This window comes from Mixophyes fleayi, chromosome 1 (genome assembly GCF_038048845.1).
Source record: "Mixophyes fleayi isolate aMixFle1 chromosome 1, aMixFle1.hap1, whole genome shotgun sequence".
NCBI classification, from domain to species: domain Eukaryota; kingdom Metazoa; phylum Chordata; class Amphibia; order Anura; family Limnodynastidae; genus Mixophyes; species Mixophyes fleayi.
Window position 1 is genome coordinate 64,211,444 of NC_134402.1, and position 19,647 is coordinate 64,231,090.

The 19,647-nt window shown below is 41.3% G+C and overlaps 1 long non-coding RNA gene across 1 annotated transcript in view; it reads right to left on the reverse strand.

Moving 5' to 3' along the window:
* Positions 1-1,394: 1,394 nt before the first annotated feature.
* LOC142104539 (uncharacterized) overlaps positions 1,395-19,647 on the reverse strand; it is a 147,837-nt gene continuing 129,584 nt past the window's right edge. Inside the window, exon 4 of the long non-coding RNA XR_012679589.1 lies at positions 1,395-2,507. This is a non-coding gene — a long non-coding RNA (uncharacterized LOC142104539). The remainder of the gene's footprint in view (positions 2,508-19,647) is intronic.

Here is a 19,647-nt window from a genome sequence, read left to right on the forward strand (position 1 = left end):
TAGAGACCAATTGCTCACATTTCTTAGAGGTAAATATCTTAGAACAATTATTCCAAGTTTGTATACATATGACAAGATATGTATTGAGTGAGTTCTTTAATCTGGCTACCACTTATCTTATTATGACTAACTTAACCCTTTATAACCTACAGTGACACTATTACCCTTTGCTAGCCCCTTACAAGATTTAACCCCTTCCTGAACTAAAGTCCTTACTGGATATAACTCCTCACTTTAAACAAAATGAAACTGAAATCACAAGCTTAATGAAATAGCTTACCACATCCTGGTAAAAAGAGCTTGTACTAATCCGCTTTATTCCCTATTGTAATTTAAACACGCAAACTAGCTCTAACAGGAAAAAAAATATCCCAATCTTAAATTTTCTTTTTGTGCAGCCAACATACTTGAGGCCACAATTGCACTATGGTTGCAGTTTATCTGATCTTTTTTGATTTTGAATATTTCCTTATTTTTTTTTGAGGTAATTTGGGCTAATTGTGTAGTAGTGGCTGTCGAGCTATTTCTACAGTCCAGATTTATTGCAGAGTAAGGAAACCTTCTGTTTTGTATTTTGTTGTATTAGGTACCAGGTAGGGTGGTGGTTACAGCTTTGTAGTAGAAAATTGTTGTTATCCTTTTTACATATGTTCTTGTGTTAATCTTTTTTTTCTTCAATGTAGATATCAAGGTCTAAAAATATACTTGTGTCCTGCTGATGTTAATGGCAAATTCAAGGTTTAGGTTTGTTCTGGTTGATGTATGTGAGGGATTATTTAGTTCTTCCTGACTATCCCAAATAGAAAAACACAATCTCTGTGGGTTTGCCAGCTCATAACCTGATCTGAGTAGGGATTGTTATTCCAAATTTGGTTGTTTCCCATTTAGCAACAATTAGATTTGCATAGCTAGTGTGAATCATCTTTCCATTGCTGTTGCAGTTGGCTATAGATGTCTACGTTGGACCATAAATAGTATATATTCTATACTACTAAAAATAAAGTTGATTTGTTCATTTTTTTTTAAATCTGAGTGCATATGTAATAAGTGTGGGCACATTCATCAGCGTAATCCCAATATGTAGGTATTGGTCCATGTAATTTGTTTCAGTATTTGGAGGATATTGATAGCGTCTTTGAGAGCTTTTTTTATACAAGAAAGTATCAATATAGCCTGATAAATTGGAGGTAATTTTATTGATTTCAGATACTATGTGACATCCTGGTGGATTTTGGATCGTTTTGTGGATTTTTGATTGTAAAAAAAAAATGGTAATTTTAGGATTATTTTAGTATTATCCATGTATACATATTGATGAAGAAATTGTCCAGATATCGATGAAGCATTGTTCATGTATTACAAAAGAGCCAGCCATCAATATAGATCGCGCAACATTTAAGACGGTGAAGTACGAGACAGATATACAATGTGTTCATGTGTCATATACGGAACAAACCATTCACTGTCCAATATTAACACGGTTGAAGGAGGGTTTGTAATTCTAAAAATAGAAGTCTCTCTTTAGTGGTGAAGTTACACACAGATAACAGAATAGTAGTTTCCACAACTACTGCATACTTGTTTGTTTATTAAGCCAGTTAACCCTTAATCCTCAATAACATTCCTCACTTTTTATTATGCTTAAATTTAGGCCCATTTTCAGATGATCTCAAAGCTCTTTGGTACTTTTGTGTGGAATTGTCTTTTAATTATTATAGATGGATGTGTCGGCTAGTAACCTAGCTGTTGCCTCAATATATTTAGCCCTGACTATTACAAGTATGCCCACTCCTTTTGTCTGCAGATTTGATGATGATATTAGTATTTCTTCTTAGTTCTTCAAGTGCTTTGCTCTGTTTTTTTTTGTGATAATTTTGGTCTTCAATTTAGTGTATTCTTTAACTCTGAGTATTGCCAAATGTCAAGGAAGCTGTTATGTGAGCAAGCAGTAGAGGACTACACCAAAAATCCACACACAAAGGTCTCTAGGTCCCGCTCTATCATTTTGACAAAACTGGCACGGGCTGATTCTCTCAAGCTGTCCAGATAGGCTGTGTAATAGTCTCCAGTCAGCAGGTACATCATCTCCATGGTGTAATTTATTTAGTCACTTCAGTCAGATCATTTTATACAGGACTTTTCTCAATAGACTATTATCAGCAGCAATGACCCCTCTCTGCACATCTCTTCAGTGACTTTTGGAAATCAAGTCTTAAACTACAAAAGTCCATTCTGCACAATTTTAACTTACAATAGAAAGTTCAGGTGATTTTGAAAGCACCAAATTGATTTTACTTTTTAAGGAATTGGGCAGAATGTGAGAATTAAATCACTCACTGGTGACGGCTTCTGGACAAGGATGAAGTGGTCACTGGTCTTGAACGCGATGCCATTACTCCCAATGATATTGGGATGGGATGAGAGAAGGAAGGACATACTACACTCCATGAGGAAATTTCTCTCGGTTGTTGTTTTCCTGTCCATCGTCTTTAGTACCATTCTTTTATCTGTGATGAAAAGTTCATGGTTGGTTGTGAATACAAATTAGACCAATTAATAGATTTGAGAACTCAATGACAATTTTTGGAATGACATTAGAATGTTTTGATAAAAATTAAATTTTAGGTAAAAATTAGTATGAAGACCTGTCTTGGGTCAGATTTATATGCTCTGTAAGGATGAGAATTATCACTCTGAATTGTCACAATGAGTAAAGGAATGTCCTGGGGAAATCTCCATCTGGCTGAAAAAATTATCACATAGGGGCAGATAGAAATTAAGTTTAATTGATCACACTGACCTATTTTCCTGTACTTTACCATGAACACTGAACCATAACCATTATGCTCATTATGTATATATGGTTCATGAATTGCTAATGAGCATACATTTAGATTTAAAACATTCCATATGGATGAATTAATTTTAACAGCCATATTCTTCATATGATTACATAATATACAATAAAGTGTTGGCTGTTTTTCAAGCTAATAGAAGCAGGGAGGAAGAAAGGTAGGAAAGATGATGGTAAGATGTGTGTCCTTTTAGTTTGTGGCGACAGGGAGAGGCTGTTGAATTTATATAGGAAAAAGACTTCATGAGTGTTCACTAGAGGTGAGTGAAGTAATGGGGCAATGTGGTCAGAGATTTGTGTTGCAGGATGGGTGAGGGATGATATAGACCTCAAGAGAGGAGAGGAAGTATGTTGGCAAGCATTGGGATTTGAGTAAAATATCAAAAAATTAGGGAATTAAAAGAATTGCCTAATTGCAATGTCCTGTGTAATCAGAGAAGTAGTGCAGAGTGAGGCTGCAGTAGATATAGTTTATTCATGGATGTCTGGATAGTATAGAGTAATGTTGTGGGGAGCCATGTGCGGGAGCGGGTGGAAGTGTTGAATGGAGAGTAATAAACAGGTGATTGAGTAGTTGAGTTCTTGCAGAGTCATGAGAGAGGAGAGTAGTTCAAAGTCAGTATAATTTCTTCCTACTTGTGATGGCAGACAAAGCCTTGAGTATAATTGAAAGTACAATGATGAGATAGGGGACTGAAATAGCTGTAGCATGGGTAGGGAGTGGCTGAGCAAAGTAGTACAGCAGGCTAATTTGAACTGAGGGGATTTTGCAGGGAAAATAATTTGACAGATAAAAACTTTCATGAGCTGAGCAGAAAATAAGAGCAGACTCCAAAAATGAAGTTTCAGGTGAATACAGACTGTTGTCCTTGTGTAGCTGTGGCAATAGACAGAATGTTCTTCTCCTGTTTAACTCCGAATTATGCTATTTAAATTTTTTACACTTGTAACTATACACACTAACTATGCAGCCATCACTGGCTTACAGCCATTCTAATATATATATAAATATATATTGTGGCAAGAGCCCGCTACTGCAGAAGCACACGCGAACAACAACTTCCTTTTTATGGTACTTTATTGTCAGGATGGTAAATGTTTGACACCGTATACTTGCACAGCAATCATGGAGACCCTAAACACTAGCTATACATAGTCCAGCTCTCTCAGGACCAGCCAGCTCACCCAGCATTGGTCTCCGTGCACAAATGATATAAACAAGCTTTTATACCTGATACTCCTCCCCCAGCTTTAGCTTGATGGACAGGTGACACACCCACCTTCTCTTTAAAAGAAAACGCCCATCACTGGCTCTGTAATTCAGACACACCCTGTCTGTTTGCTGAGAGGAAGGATTTCAAGTCATGTAAGTTAAACCAAACTTAAACTATTGCTTTTCATACATAGGTCTTTATATTCAATCTAGGTGCATTGCCGCACAAATGTTTTACTCTACTTCCCTGCTTTCTCTGCATATTGCCAGCTAAATGCCTCCTTTTGTTACAATATATATAGCAAACACATGTGATCAGTGTTCTTCAATCAAGCCCTCAATAAACTCCCCCAACAAACACTAACAATAAAAGGTTTAAACAAACAGTGAAAAGACACCATCCCACTAGAAATAAAAATGCACTTTTTTAATTCGGCTCAAACACTGGTGCAATATGTTTGGAGTTACCTGTTGATGAAACAGGAAGCAGAGATTAGACACTTCTCATAGCCTGGTATAGAGTTAACTGATAACTAATAACTCCGCTATAACTCCGAATTATGCTATTTACATTTTTTTGCACTTGTAACTATACGATTAGAACTATACACACTAACTATGCAGCCATCACTGACTTGCAGCCATCCTATTTCATTTTGCAGAATTATGATTTGGTTTCATGCTTGCATGCATAAGAATATCTTTTGACTCATGTTCTGGCCAGAACCACTGTTTATGTATATAACAGTTATTATGTGATTGTCAATAAAAACTACTTTTTATTATATTGATCCACACTACAGATATTCATTATCTATACAATTAGTAGCACACAACCTTTATGCGCCCAGGAACCTTATCCGTTTACATATGAACCATTGTTCTACATAGTACCTGGTCCTGATTGTTGAAGTAATGTTTCCTTTACAGCCTCCAATTGTACCCTTTGTGCTAACAGATGACCAGATAGTTTAAAAATCCCATCTGTGTGAGACCAGGACCCATCCACAAAAATGACTCGGTTGCCTGGATATATTGTCTGTCTAAACACAGGTATCGTTTTATCATGTGGCATCTGTCCACAGTCGTGTAGTGCTCCTGCTGTGTTAAGCAGCTAAGAAAAAAATGTTGGGCCTTGTGGCTTAATGTGAGAATGCGCCTACTCATTTCCATAATCACTATCCGAAAACCTCTGAGACACCAGGTAGCATGTCCTGGAGGAGAAGGAATAATGGAGATTGAGGGGTCTGTACAGTTAGGGGTATAAAACCCACAATATGTTCTGCCACTTTGACAGGATAATATATCGCTGCCATGTTGCAATTACATTTACATTCATAAAAACCTCTGTCCACAGGAGAAGGAAACCAAGAGAAATATCCTAGTGGTTTAATTACAGATCCTACTTGTTGCAGCAAGACAGCTGATATAGACTATGGGCCAGATGTAAGCCTGAATTGTCTATTCACCATCTGGGTGTGGAGTGGTTAAAACTGGGGCAGAAGAGATGTCTCTTTTTAGGGTAGAAAATGCCTCTTCCTGTGCTTTTGCCCATCCTTTCAATGAAGGTTCCTCACCCCTGAGTATTTCATAAAGTGGGTTTGATTTTGTTGCAAAATCCTCTATGAACTCTCACATGAAGTGTACAATGCCAAGAAATTTGCAAAAGTCTTGTAGGGGACTTGGTCTAGGTAACTTGACCTTTGCTTCAACTCGGGTTGCCATTGTACCTTTTGTCTCATGAGCAATCTTGACCCCCAGGAATATGAACTCTGACCTAGCCAGGTTTGCTTTGTAAAGGGCTTAGTTTAGGAGTGTCAAATGTTCCTTCATAGTCCTCTGTATGGAGTAGTAGATCATCCACTTGTTCCAACAGGCATTCTGGGCATGAAAACACACTCAGCAATTCTGATAATGTCTGATGGAAATATGTGGGGCTACTGTGGAAATCTTGGGTAAATACACACCACATATTTTGCGTTTCTTGCCTAGTGAAATAAAAATTTGTGACGGCAGCTTTCTGTCAACGGTATTACAAAGAAATTATTGGCTATGTCAAGAGTAGAGAATACCTTACTTTTGTCATTTATTCTTGCCAATATCTCCAGTGTTTCAACCACTACCTGTGCTGATATGGTGGTGTATTTATTCAAAACCCTGAGATCAATTGTGAGTCTCCAGGTGTTTGACTCCTTCTTTTTGACAAGCCATGAGGGATTATTGCATATGACATTTAATTTATAACCACTCGACTTGATTCTAAATCACTCAGAGCTTCTCACTGATTTCATGGCTTAAGGGGGAAAAGAATATTAACAATGAGATAGTGGATCTTTGCACAGTGGCCTAGCGATTAGCACTTCTGTCTCACAGCACTGGGGTCGTGAGTTCAATTCCTGACCATGACCTTATCTGTGTGGAGTTTGTATGATCTCCCCGTGTTTGCGTGGGTTTCCTCCGGTTTCCTCCCACACTCCAAAAACATACTAGTAGGTTAATTGGCTGCTATCAAAAATTGACCCTAGTCTCTGTGTGTGTGTGTGTCTGTTAGGGAATTTAGACTGTAAGCTCCAATGGGACAGGGACTGATGTGAATGAGTTCTCTGTACAGCGCTGCGGAATTAGTGGTGCTATATAAATAACATGACGACGACATAAATCATCTTTCCACAATCATTCTTCCCTTCGGCCCATAGCTCTGGGTATTTGTACACAATAGGTGCAAGGTCTGTGTTGTGAACTGTTCCACCAATTTCATGTATGGGTGATCTGAAGTGATGTTTCTTTATCACAGACCTTTGAGTTTCGTGGACCCTTCCATACAGTTTGCTAGATCCAAGGTCCAGCTATTCTGTGCCAATTCATCAGTTCTAATGTTATCAGAACCTAAATAATACCACATGGCAATTTTTAAAGTGAAATCATTATTAATTTTCCACAGCAACTTCATCAATTATATGAGCCCTTGTTGGTTATCAAATCCAGTTACCACACAATGAGGGCTATCTGGCTGTAAATCATATTCTGCATTGATTACTGAAATTCCTGCCCCATTGTCAAGCATGTTTTTTAGTAATTTTTTTTTTTTATTCTGGCCATTATGTGGGGTCTCCCTGAGGAATCCAATATGCATATTGGGGCCAGATCCTTGGAGGCATCTGCTGTGCGAACTGCTACCTGTGCTTTCTGTATCTCACAATTGTTTGCATGTTCTAAACATTTCGGTGTGTGCGACTACACTGGAGACTGTCCTTATACTGCTTACCCAGTATATGTACTTACAAGTCCCAGACGTTTTTTTTCATCTGAATTAGCTGCTGTCACTTTGACTGGGCATGTGATTATACATTTAACTCTCTAACATTAGGCTTTTTTTATGTCCTTGTTACTGCTCAAATGGTCAGTCATTGGTATACTTTTTGTGAACACCTTGTGCACCATTACATCTTACATGACCAAACTGTAGGCATGCATAAGATTGCATATACACCCATTTCTCCTGTGGAGGAGCTGTTGGGGTAAGATGTTTGTCTGTGCACATTGTCATATGTTGGATAATGGTTATCATGTGATCTGCCCTTTACCACAGCATATTTCCTGATATTTAGTGACTTCCTCTCTTTCAGCAAATCTTGTCTGTATTCTTCTGTATCCATTGCTGCGTCTGCAAGTGTTGATTGTTTGGCCACACTTAAGTGAATTGCTGAATCAATATATAGAAATATATTCCCCAAACTTGCGTATCATGCCTTGTGGAACTTCTGTACCTTGATCTTTGGTTACTTTTCAATACATGGCTTCAAATCTACCACATAGAGAATGGCTCATCATGAATTGTGGGTTTAAAGTTAGATAGAAAATCTGGGGTAACTTCCCAATGATCGGCTGCCAATTTCATGAGGACAGAGTACTTTTTTTTTCCTCATGAAATTGATCATTTTTTGGAGTATTTACTGCATACCTGTGGTTAAGGTGAGTGGGTAACCATAATTTTAAATAACTCCATGAGATGTTCTGTGGCAACATTGAATTTGTCACAATGTCCCTCAAAAATATCGCAGAGATAAAAGGGTCTATAGTGGGATCATATTTAAGAATTTCCTTCCAAATTTTGAATAGAATTTGAGTCTTCTCCATACTATATAATTTTGATGGGGAATGTGCAATACTGTGCCATTATTGTTGTCTGAGGAGATGGACCAGTATGTAGTGTTTCCCAACAGCTGCCTAAGCCATAAACTTGGTCACCTGCAAAATGTGCATGAAAATTAGATCCACCTCGATCAATATACACACATCTTTGTTCTTCCAGTATGTCAAAACTTTTAGCTATGAATTTCAGGTTCAGATCATTTTGGTTGATGTAGGTTAGGAATACATCAAGTTCTTCTCTAGACCCTGTCCAGATAAGGAGTATATCGTCGATATAGCGATACCATGCCAAGATGTGGCTGGCATGTGGGTTGTTCAGCCAAATTGTAATGTTCTCCCATTGGGCTATAAACAGGTTTGCGTATTTGGGTGAAAATTTGGCGCCCATAGCAGTCCCGCAAACCTGTTTATAGAACTGACCTTCAGACCAGAAAGTTGTGCTGGAGTATGTGGGTAATACTTTCTAGGATAAATTCAATTTGGGTCTCTGGGATGTCTAATTCATTAGTAAGTATGCTCGCTACATGAGAGCAGCCTTTATGATGTTTGACTGTATAGAGGGAGGAGGTGACATCACAGGTCACCAGGGCTTTCCCTCCCTCCCATTTTATCCCTTTGAGTATTTCAAGTGCATGTCATGTGTCTCTTGGATAACTTTTCCGTTGTTGAAAATAATCTATGTAGCTCGATAGGTGTGTGGTCAGAGAGTCAATCCCTGATACTATAAGCCTCCCTGATGGGATTTGTGAGGCTTTTATGGATTTTGGGGAGTTGATAAATAACTGGTGTTCTTGGAAATCTGATGTTGAAGAATTTTGCTTTGGACAGAATGCCTTTCTGACAAGCCGGTATTAGATGGTCATGGAGTTCTTTTTTGTACTGTTTTGGTGGGGTCGCCAGAGAGGTGATGGTAAGTGTCTTGGTCACCAAGCTGTTTGTTTAATTGTGATAGGTATTGGTTTTTATCTGGGACTGTAATGCCCCCCCTCCCTTGTCTGCTGGCTTGATGATTAGATCTTGATTCCCCCTGAACTCTTTAAGAGCTTTTTATCTCTTTCTTGGTTAACTTTCAATTATTCTTTTGGCTCAGTTATGTATCAAGATATATGAACAATAGGTAGTTACATTTTCAGCTTGTGGTGTGGGAGATGTGCCCATGACGTTGGACATGGCAGACAGGAGATAAAACCTCCAGCTCCCCTTGAGATAAGAACAATAGACTCATCTGTCCTTAGAAGGGGGAGAAAGTAAAAACCTCAAGAATAGGTGATATAGTTAATCTGCAGCGCATCCCATAGACTATTGTATGCTTATGACGTAGGATTCATATATTCAGTAAGCTATAAAATCTTGTACCTTTTTGTATCAATAAATCAGAAAATATTCCTTGTATACAGAACTTGGTCTGTGTCTATTCTCTCCAGCTGATTGAAGCGCTTCCAGATATACTTGACACCACAGGCAAACTTGGATCAGAATTTTAGCTCTAAGAAGGGTTAGTTTGCGAATGAATTTATGTATATCTATGCACGTTTCAAATTTATTTAGAGGTCTGTCTGGGGAAAATTTTAGGCATTTACCCAGCACCTTCATTTGTGGGCTGGTTAGATTTTTTTGTGCCTAGGTTAAATATCCCTTTGCCTGTAGACTTTATTTCTTTATTTTGGGTTTTGCTCCTTGCAATCCTTCCTTCTCATCTTCATCTGTTTCTAGGGGTAAACAGTGGGTGGTAGGTTTTCATTGATTGCTGGGACAGATTTATTGTCTTGATTGATTGTGTGGGAGGAAATAGACCTGGTGAGATTGGGGTCTCCCTTGCCAGTTCTAAAAAAAAAGTTTATATTTTCTTCAGTTTCTAGATCTAGATAGGAGCTGGCTTTCTGTTGATGTTCTAATTTATTTAGTTTCTCAAGGAGTCCAAATTGTATATTGGATACTTTTGCGTTTAATTTTCTTCTTCCTTTTTCATATCTTTGTCATGCTACATCTGGGGGGTTTGATTTTCTAAAGGTTTTAGGTTTAAGTGGGCTCCCAAGATTTTTGGGATTTAGGGGCTTGTATACCCTTCTGTTTATGTCCTTATTGGGGGGGGGTACTTAAAGAAGTAGAAACCTATATGTGTTCTCTGAAAGGGGTAGCGATTTCTAGATGGCATTTTCTTTGGTGATGTAGTGGTGTATCTGTGTGTATCAAAAAGTATTTTTTACTTGTTGATTTGTGGTTATTAAAGGATTTTTTAGTAGTTTGGGATGGCAGAGATGTACCAAATAGTTTTACTCGTAGTCCCAAATGTCCCTTTGGAATTTATTTTCTTTGTTCTTAACTATAGTCTCCTCGGTTCCCTTGATTTTATTAAGGGTGAGTTTCTCTAGATTGGTGAAATCTTCTAGGTGTTGCAGGGGTTTAATTTTTTTCTCTGATTAGATTAATTTCTTCCTGATTATCAATCTAGGGGTTTTGTTCACCTGCAGTTATTACCTATGCAGAGTTCTCCATAACCCTGTACTCTCCTAAAAGCATGTTTGCTGATTGCTGAATAGTATCTTAATAGTACATTTTGAACTCCTAAGTAATACGTAAAATCAAGAATAAGACATTATTTGTACTATTATCTACATATAGAACCCTCAGAATTCCTTTGAGGAAAATCACATCTGCCCCTTCCACACACCGACGCGTTTCAATTCACTGAGTCTTTCTCAATGTAGTGGGGAGGAAGGTAACTCTGACAGTATATATGCTTAAGAATGACCAATCACGTTTAGTCCCTACTTACTGCAGCATTTAAACAAAAACATTTAAAATATATATAATACATAAAGAACATAAAAATACATGCATATGTATAATAAGACTGACTGTGAAATACTTTTATAAGTGAAGTATAGTTCCAATCACGTGATGTGCACAGTTAAAAAGCCTTAAATGCATCCGTACAAATCAATCACATAAAAACATTAAAATTAGCATGAATGAAAGAATAATGGATCACATCAAAAGATGGTAACCCGATCACAAGATAACATACAGTTCTGATCATGTGATACACACGTTTGCCCTTTGTGTATTATTGACAAACTCTTTAACAATAATAATCGTATTGCACCATTTTTCAGTACTTCCCATCACACAGGTATGTATGATGAAGAGACTGAATGAAAAATATCTCCGTAAATAAGATACAGTACCGAGCAAGTCCCGATCATGTCATATATGAATACTCATAACGGCAAACCATGCAACAATTCTTGAAACCTTTGACAGAACTAATAGTGATCAATAACCCTCATCTGTATACTATAAACCAATCGCATAAATATATTAAAATGCATAAACAAAAATAAACCATGGCAGCTTTTATCAATGGATGGTATCATAAATCATAAATAAAATTCAGATCATGCGATACATAGTCTTCTATAGAGTCGTAATTAAAGTCTAGGTATCCGTATATAAACCTAATTTTTTAGTCCAGTGTCCAGAATGCAATTTACAAACATGTTAGTTCCTATATACTAACCTTGGTTATTTCACCACAGGAATCTCATCATATCAGCCAGATCAGCGGCAGTCCTTGCAAATGTCACCGCACACATAGGAAGACAGATTAATCACCCTACAAGTGGTTGATGCCCCCGTGTCTAACCTCCAGGATCAAACAACTGGCCCTGCAGAACACACAGAAGAGCAGCAAACTGCACCTCCTCCACTGGATACAGGGCGAGAAACGGCCTAATCAATTGCCAAATTTCAGCTCCTGCAATCCCAGTTCATGGACAGCCAAACCTGAAATATGTCACATATTGTTGGTAATTTGAGGCGTGCACACCGCAGTAATAGTCAAATTCCTGCAGGTTTAGCTGCAGCTATAGAACAATCAAATGTCACCATGATACAAATGATTGGTGCTGTGGAGGCCTTACACATAACAGTAAAGGAGGTGAATGCCAACATCAATTGGATGGCAGGCCAAATCCACCATGAAATGTTACGCTTTCCTTTGCCAATCTCATCGGCCACAACCAGTTCGGCTAGCACGCCTAATCGCTCCATACAAAGTTGTCCTCCTAGGTGAGGTGCTCGCACCAGGGGTGGCCGAGGGAGAGGAGAGAGTGTCTCCTGAGGCTCAGATGTACCTGCCAAAATGCATAGGTAGCCTAATGTTTGTTGGTTAAGTAAAAAATGCTTTAAAACCATTGTTTACAATTCAACCCATGTACCATTTTGAGCATTGTTCAAAATGTTGTACTATTTGCAGCCTGTTACTCCACAGTTACGCGTATCACACATACAGTTTGTACATTTTGGTGCATGTTTATGCAATATTCATTTGTAGTTTGTTTACTACCGCAATAAATGTGGTTACATTTCAATGCAAACAGTCTTTCTTTTCTGGCAATTAAACACTAGTATACGGCTTTCAAAAAGCATTGCACAATTGGCACTTACACATTGACATCTGTCTGTAAATTACCAGTGATTTGCGAAATTACCAAATGAGGAGTACACATTATCCTCTGTTTCAAACTTTCAAACTCTAAAATTTAAAATAAAAAATAAACCATTGCTCACACATAAAACCAATTTTTAACAAAGAAATGCTTTTACTAGTATGTAATTACATGTAAAGTAGTTTGCAATGAGATGGTCTCTAATCTGCCTCCCCCCTCTGTACTGTGCACATCACCAGATGGAACACGGACCCCTACTTGTTCCCTGTCTACTGCAATAATCGGTGGGCTAAGTTGTTGTAAAGCCAGATTATGTAGCAGACGGCAAACCAGCACAATATCAGACACCTTTTCGTGCACATACATAAGCACACCACCTGATTTATCAAGGCATCTGACCCTGGTCTTCAATAGTCCAAAGGTACACTTTGTTACACCTCTAGTGGCTATGTGTGCCTCATATTTGTGCTGTGCAGAAGTTTGAGGATGCAGCAGAGGTGTAATTAGCCAGGAGCGACACCCATATCCTGAATCTCCTATAATTAAACAAAAATGTTAGCTACCATATAATGAAGCATGTTGTACAGCAGTTAGCACATGTGAGGCAAATCTAAGAAGGATAAGGGATATATAAAACATGGTAAGTACATACCCAAAAGCCATCCCTCTGGCATTTCACCACTTTCATATTTGCCATAAAGGGTAGACTGTCTCAGGATAAAGGCATCATAACATGAACCAGGATAGCCTGGCACAACACTCATTATACGCAGGTTAGCATCACACACAACCTGCACATTCAGGGAGTGGTAGTGATGGCGATTTAATGAAAACTTCTGCCCTGTGGTGAGGTGGTGTCAGTCCAATATGATTGCAATCTATAGCTCCCATAAAATTTGGGATGCCCGAGAACCTATAGAAAGCTACCTTTAGCTCATGCCACTGTTACTCCTGGCTGGGGAAGCAGATATATCTAGGGCACACTCTTTTAAGGGCATATAAGACCTGTCCAAAATGTCTGGAAAATGTAGGATGCAAATATGTAAATTACTCTGGAGGACACTGATTGAAAGGAACCTGTGGTCAAAAAGTGAACTGCACACAGTAGTTTGTGTAGTCCTGACACTGCATTAGAGCGACTGGTTGTAGGCTCCAAATCATCCTTCACTTGCTCATAAAGTCTCAGCAGGTTAGTGCGATTCAGCCGAAACATTTGTACTACGTCCACATCAGCCAAAGAATCCCGATTCAAATGCACTGTAAATGCACGTGGAGTGCGTGGTCTGCGCAGGCTCCGCTGAATAGATGTCAACTGCTGTCCATCCTCCACTTCCTCCCGCCTTTCTGCCTCCATCAGATAAAAAGCTGCAAACATATAATGGCAAGAATGCACCACATTCCCTGCAAAAGCCATTCTCCAACAAACCCACACCTGAAAACGTTTGATGGACCCTTTTTATAAACATCATGATTAACTGCTGCCCAATAGACTGTAGAAACAACACACAAAAAACATCTCTGACAGCCAGTAAACACAGAATCTGCTAAAACAGTCCGTGAGAATTAAAAAACATTAATAAATAAAACAAGTAAAATATATCAGATAGTACATCAATGGCCATTGGAAATGTTGAATAATACCGTCAATAACAATTGCTCAATAGATGATATCAAACAGCATGCTTGAAAATATATATATATATATATATATATATAGGAACTGCTGACTAAGGTCCCGTAGAATGAATGTAGAAGGTGTGGCCACACCAATAGCAAAATATTGTGATCCCAATAGTTTCATATAATTCACTCAATCAAACAATATGGGATTCCTTCAGACGCAGATCAATAGGTGGTAATACACATCAGTGGATAATACCTTTCTATCACGAGCACCTCAAGATAGTTCACAACTGGCTCGCCTTCTTAGAATATGTAGGGAAATGCTGTACAGACCTTGGTAAGAAGAATCCTCCCGAATGATGGTCTGAAAGATGTAGAAATCCTAGAAAACAGCATATTCTGTGTAGTCTGTCAGTGAACAGAAATCTGAGAGCCTGCAGCTCCGACAGGAGTGCTTGTATTCATCCGAATCAGAGCCGTATGGATAACAAATGCGTAGATTGAAAGTCAAACAGGAGGTGTTCAGTGATGAAAAACGGTAACATAGGGTCCAGAATCGGTGTCAAAACAGCAATAAACTTGCATGGAATTAATTGAAGCTCAGCGTGTCCTCTCTCACCTGACGCGTTTCATCACCTGCGGGTGATTTCATCAGAGGTGGTCTAATTGCTGTGATACAAGCTCCTCTTAAATATCCTCCATCACGTTAATTAAGTAACTGCTGAGTCGGAAATGGGTAATACCCGGCTTGTCAATTAACCCTTCTCCTGCTGAATCCCTGGCTTATCTACACCAACTGATCTACTGTGTACCGACCCGGCTTGTCAATTAACCCTTCTCCTGCTGAATCCCTGGCTTATCTGCACCAACTGATCTACTGATCTACTGTGTACCGACCCGGCTTATCAATTAACCCTTCTCCTGCTGAATCCCTGGCTTATCTACATCAACTGATCTACTTTGTACCGACCCGGCTTGTCAGTTAACCCTTCTTCTGCTGAATCCCTGGCTTATCTGCACCAACTGATCTACTGTGTACCGACCCAGCTTATCAATTAACCCTTCTCCTGCTGAATCCCTGGCTTATCTGCATCAACTGATCTACTGTGTACCGACCCGGCTTGTCAGTTAACCCTTCTCCTGCTGAATCCCTGGCTTAACTGCATCAACTGCATATAAAACATTATTTTATATGCCATTATTTTGTTTTTCCTGATTGTACATTTACAAGTAACTACTTTTTACCTGTTATTATTCTACTATTTATATGCCTTTATCTTGTTTTTCCTGATTTTATATTTACCAGCAACTACTTTTACCTGTTATTATTCTTGCCTATTTCCATTGTCCTTATTACCTCTCCTTCTATTATTCCTTGCCTTCCACGCCCTAATTGGTTATTGTCCTCCATCTTGCTATTGTCTCCCTGCTTATTCTTACCTGTTATCCGCTGTCCTTATTATCTTACTGTTCTGCTATCATTCTTACCTGTCTTCATTGTCCTTACTATCTCACTGTACTGTTGTTCCATGCCCTCCACGCCCTAATTCGTTATTATCTTCCACCTTTTCATTGTCTTCCTGCCATTATTCTTACCTGTTTTTCACTGTCCCCACTATCTCACTGTTCTGTTACTCTCTCTCCCTACTATGCCTCCCCCGCTCTCACTCCATACCCATACTCTCCCCCCGCCCTACCTCTCCCGTTCCTCCCCGCCATCCCCCGCGCGCTGCTCATCTTGCTAACCTCATCCCCATTTCCCCCCTCTCCTCTCCCCCTTTCTTCTGTGCCCTCTGGAATGCCAGATCCGTCCGCAACAAGCTGACTGCTATCCACGACCTCTTTCTATCCAACTCCTTTTAACCTGCTTGCCGTTACTGAAACCTGGCTCTCCGATTCTGATACTACTTCCCCCGCTGCCCTCTCCTATGGTGGCCTCTCCTTCACCCACTCCGCCAGGCCTGGTGCCCGCCCAGGCGGTGGAGTTGGCCTCCTCCTCTCCTCCACCTGTACTTTTCGTGTCATTCCCCCTGAACTCTCCTTCTCCTCTTTTGAAGCTCACTCCATCCGCCTCTTCTACCCCATCCATCTCCGCGTCACTGTCATCTACCGCCCCCCTGGCCCCACCTCCCTCTTCCTTGACAACTTTGCTAGCTGGCTTCCTCACTACCTCTCCTCCGATCTCCCCTCGATCATTCTCGGTGACTTTAACATCCCCATCGACAACCCCACCTACCCTGCTTCCAGCAAACTGCTCACCCTCTCTTCCTCCCTTGGTCTCACCCAATGGACCTCCTCCTCTACCCACTGCCTTGGTCACTCCCTTGATCTTGTCTTCTCCTACCTATGTAATCTCTCCGACTTCTCCATCTCTCCCTTTCCTCTATCCGACCACCATCTCCTCTCCTTCTCTCTCTCCTCTTCTCCTGCTCCCCTCCCCCTGCCCAAACCTACTCTGTCCATACGCAACCTCGACGCTCTTGACCCTGCCTCTCTGTCCTCCTCTCTCGATACCCTTCTTTCTCCCCTTTCCTCCCAGGCCTGCCCCAACCAGGCGGTCTCCCTCTACAATCACACCCTCACCTCCGCTCTGGACGCGGTCGCCCCTGCCCACTCCGTCCACCCCCGCTGCTCCAAACCCCAACCCTGGCACTCCAAATTTACCCGCTTCCTCCAAAAATGCTCCCGTTCCGCCGAACGTCACTGGAGAAAATCCCGCTCCCTGGCTGACTTCCTCCACTTTAAATTCATCCTTTCATCCTACAGCTCTGCCCTCTCACTCGCTAAACAATCTTTCTTTAAATCCCTCATCTCTTCCCAGTCCTCTAACCCCCGCCGCCTCTTTGCCACCTTCAGCACTCTCTTGGCCCCCTCCCTTCCCCCCCTCCCTCATCCCTGACTGCCTCCGATTTCGCCTCCTTCTTCTCCTCTAAAATCGAGGCCATCCGACTTGAAATCTCCTCCTCCACTCTCTTTTCTACCCCTCCCACTCTTCTGTCCTCCCCCCCCCAACCACCTTCCCCTCCACTCCTTCCGTCCCACCACCGGCGAGGAAGTCCACTCTCTCATTTCATCCTCCCCCCCCACCACCTGCTCCCACCTCGCTCACCTCTTTAATCTCTCCCTCTCCACTGGCATCTTCCCCTCCTCCTTCAAACATGCTCTTGTATCCCCCATTCTTAAGAAACCTAATCTCGACCCCACTTCTCTCTCGAACTATCGCCCCATATCTCTTCTCCCTTTTGCCTCCAAAATTCTCGAGAGGCTCGTCTGCAGCCGTCTCACCTCCTACCTTTCTGAATACTCCCTCCTTGATCCTCTCCAGTCTGGTTTCCGCCCCCTCCACTCCACTGAAACTGCCCTGGCTAAAGTCACCAATGACCTCCTCTCTGCTAAAGCTAGGGGCCACTTCTCCCTTCTCATCCTCCTTGACCTCTCTGCAGCCTTTGACACCGTTGACCACCCCCTCCTCCTTCACACCCTCCAGTCTTTCGGCCTCTCCGGCCCAGTCCTGTCCTGGTTCACCTCTTACCTTACTCACCATTCCTTCTCTGTCACCACCTCTGGGTCTCTCTCCCCCCCAACCACCCTTCCAGTCGGGGTCCCTCAGGGCTCTGTTCTGGGACCCTTACTCTTCTCTCTACACACCTCCTCCCTGGGTGAACTCATCAGCTCCTTCGGCTTCAGCTACCACCTTTACGCTGACGACACTCAACTATACCTCTCCTCTCCTGATCTCTCTCCCTCCCTCCTCTCTAGGGTGTCCGCCTGCCTCTCTGCCATCTCCTCCTGGATGTCCGCTCGATTCCTCAAACTTAACCTTGCCAAAACTGAGCTCATAGTTTTTCCTCCCTCTCATACCCCATCCCCTTCTGACCTCTCCATCACTGTCGACAACACCTCTATCTCCCCTGTCCCCCAACTTTGCTGCCTTGGTGTCATCCTCGACTCCTCTCTCTCCTTTGGCCCCCACATCCTCTCTATTGCTAAATCCTGCCGCTTCCAGCTGCGCAACATCGCTCGCATCCGGCCCTTCCTCTCCCAAGATGCCACCAAATGCCTTATCCACTCTCTGATCATCTCCCGCCTGGACTACTGCAACCTCCTCCTCACTGGCCTCCCCCACTCTCATCTCGATCCCCTTCGTTCCGTCCTTAACGCTGCAGCTAGGCTTATTTTCCTCTCTCGCCGCTCCTCTTTTGTCTCCCCCCTCTACCTAGCCCTTCACTGGCTCCCATTCCCCTTCAGAATCCTCTTTAAGCTCCTCACACTCACCTACAAGGCCCTCGCCAACTCCACTGCGCCCTACATCTCCACCCTCCTCTCTATTCATGCTCCATCCCGCCCTCTCCGTTCTGCCTCTGACCGTCGCCTCTCTTCCCCCCTTATAACCTCCTCCCACGCGCGTATCCAAGACTTCGCCCGCGCTGCCCCCCTCCACTGGAACAAGCTCCCTCCCTCCATCAGAACTTCCCCTAATCTGTCCAGTTTCAAACGGGCCCTAAAAACTAGGGATGTGCACCGGCGACTTTTGAGGTCTCGTGTTTTGTGTTTTGGATCCGGATTTTCGTTATTTTTGGGGTTCGGATTTGTCTCGCAAAACACTTGACGAAAGGTCTCGGTTCAGGTTTAAGGTTTTGGATTCGGATTTTTTTGGAAAAAAACATAAAAAGTTTAAAAATCAAGTTTTTGGGCTTATTTTCACTCCTAGGCTATTATTAACCTCAATAACATTCAATAACAAGCATTTCCACTAATTTACAGTGTATTCTGAACACCTCACAATATAGTTATTAGTCCAAAACGTTGCAACAAGGTATCTTTCTGGACTGCGTAGAGGAGTGGGTCACCACAATATATATTAAAAACCCTGAACTTTTATGAATCGCACCAATAAATGTACCTGGACTGCGTAGAGGAGTGGGTCACCACAATATATATTAAAAACCCTGAACTTTTATGATTCGCACCAATAAATGTACCTGGACTGCGTAGAGGAGTGGGTCACCACAATATCTTAAAAACCCTGAACTTTTATGAATCGCACCAATAAATGTACCTGGACTGCGTAGAGGAGTGGGTCACCACAATATATCTTAAAAACCCTGAACTTTTATGATTCGCACCAATAAATGTACCTGGACTGCGTAGAGGAGTGGGTCACCACAAGATATATTAAAAACCCTGAACTTTTATGATTCGCACCAATAAATGTACCTGGACTGCGTAGAGGAGTGGGTCACCACAATATCTATTAAAAACCCTGAACTTTTATGAATCGCACCAATAAATGTACCTGGACTGCGTATAGGAGTGGGTCACCACAATATATTAAAAACCCTGAACTTTTATGA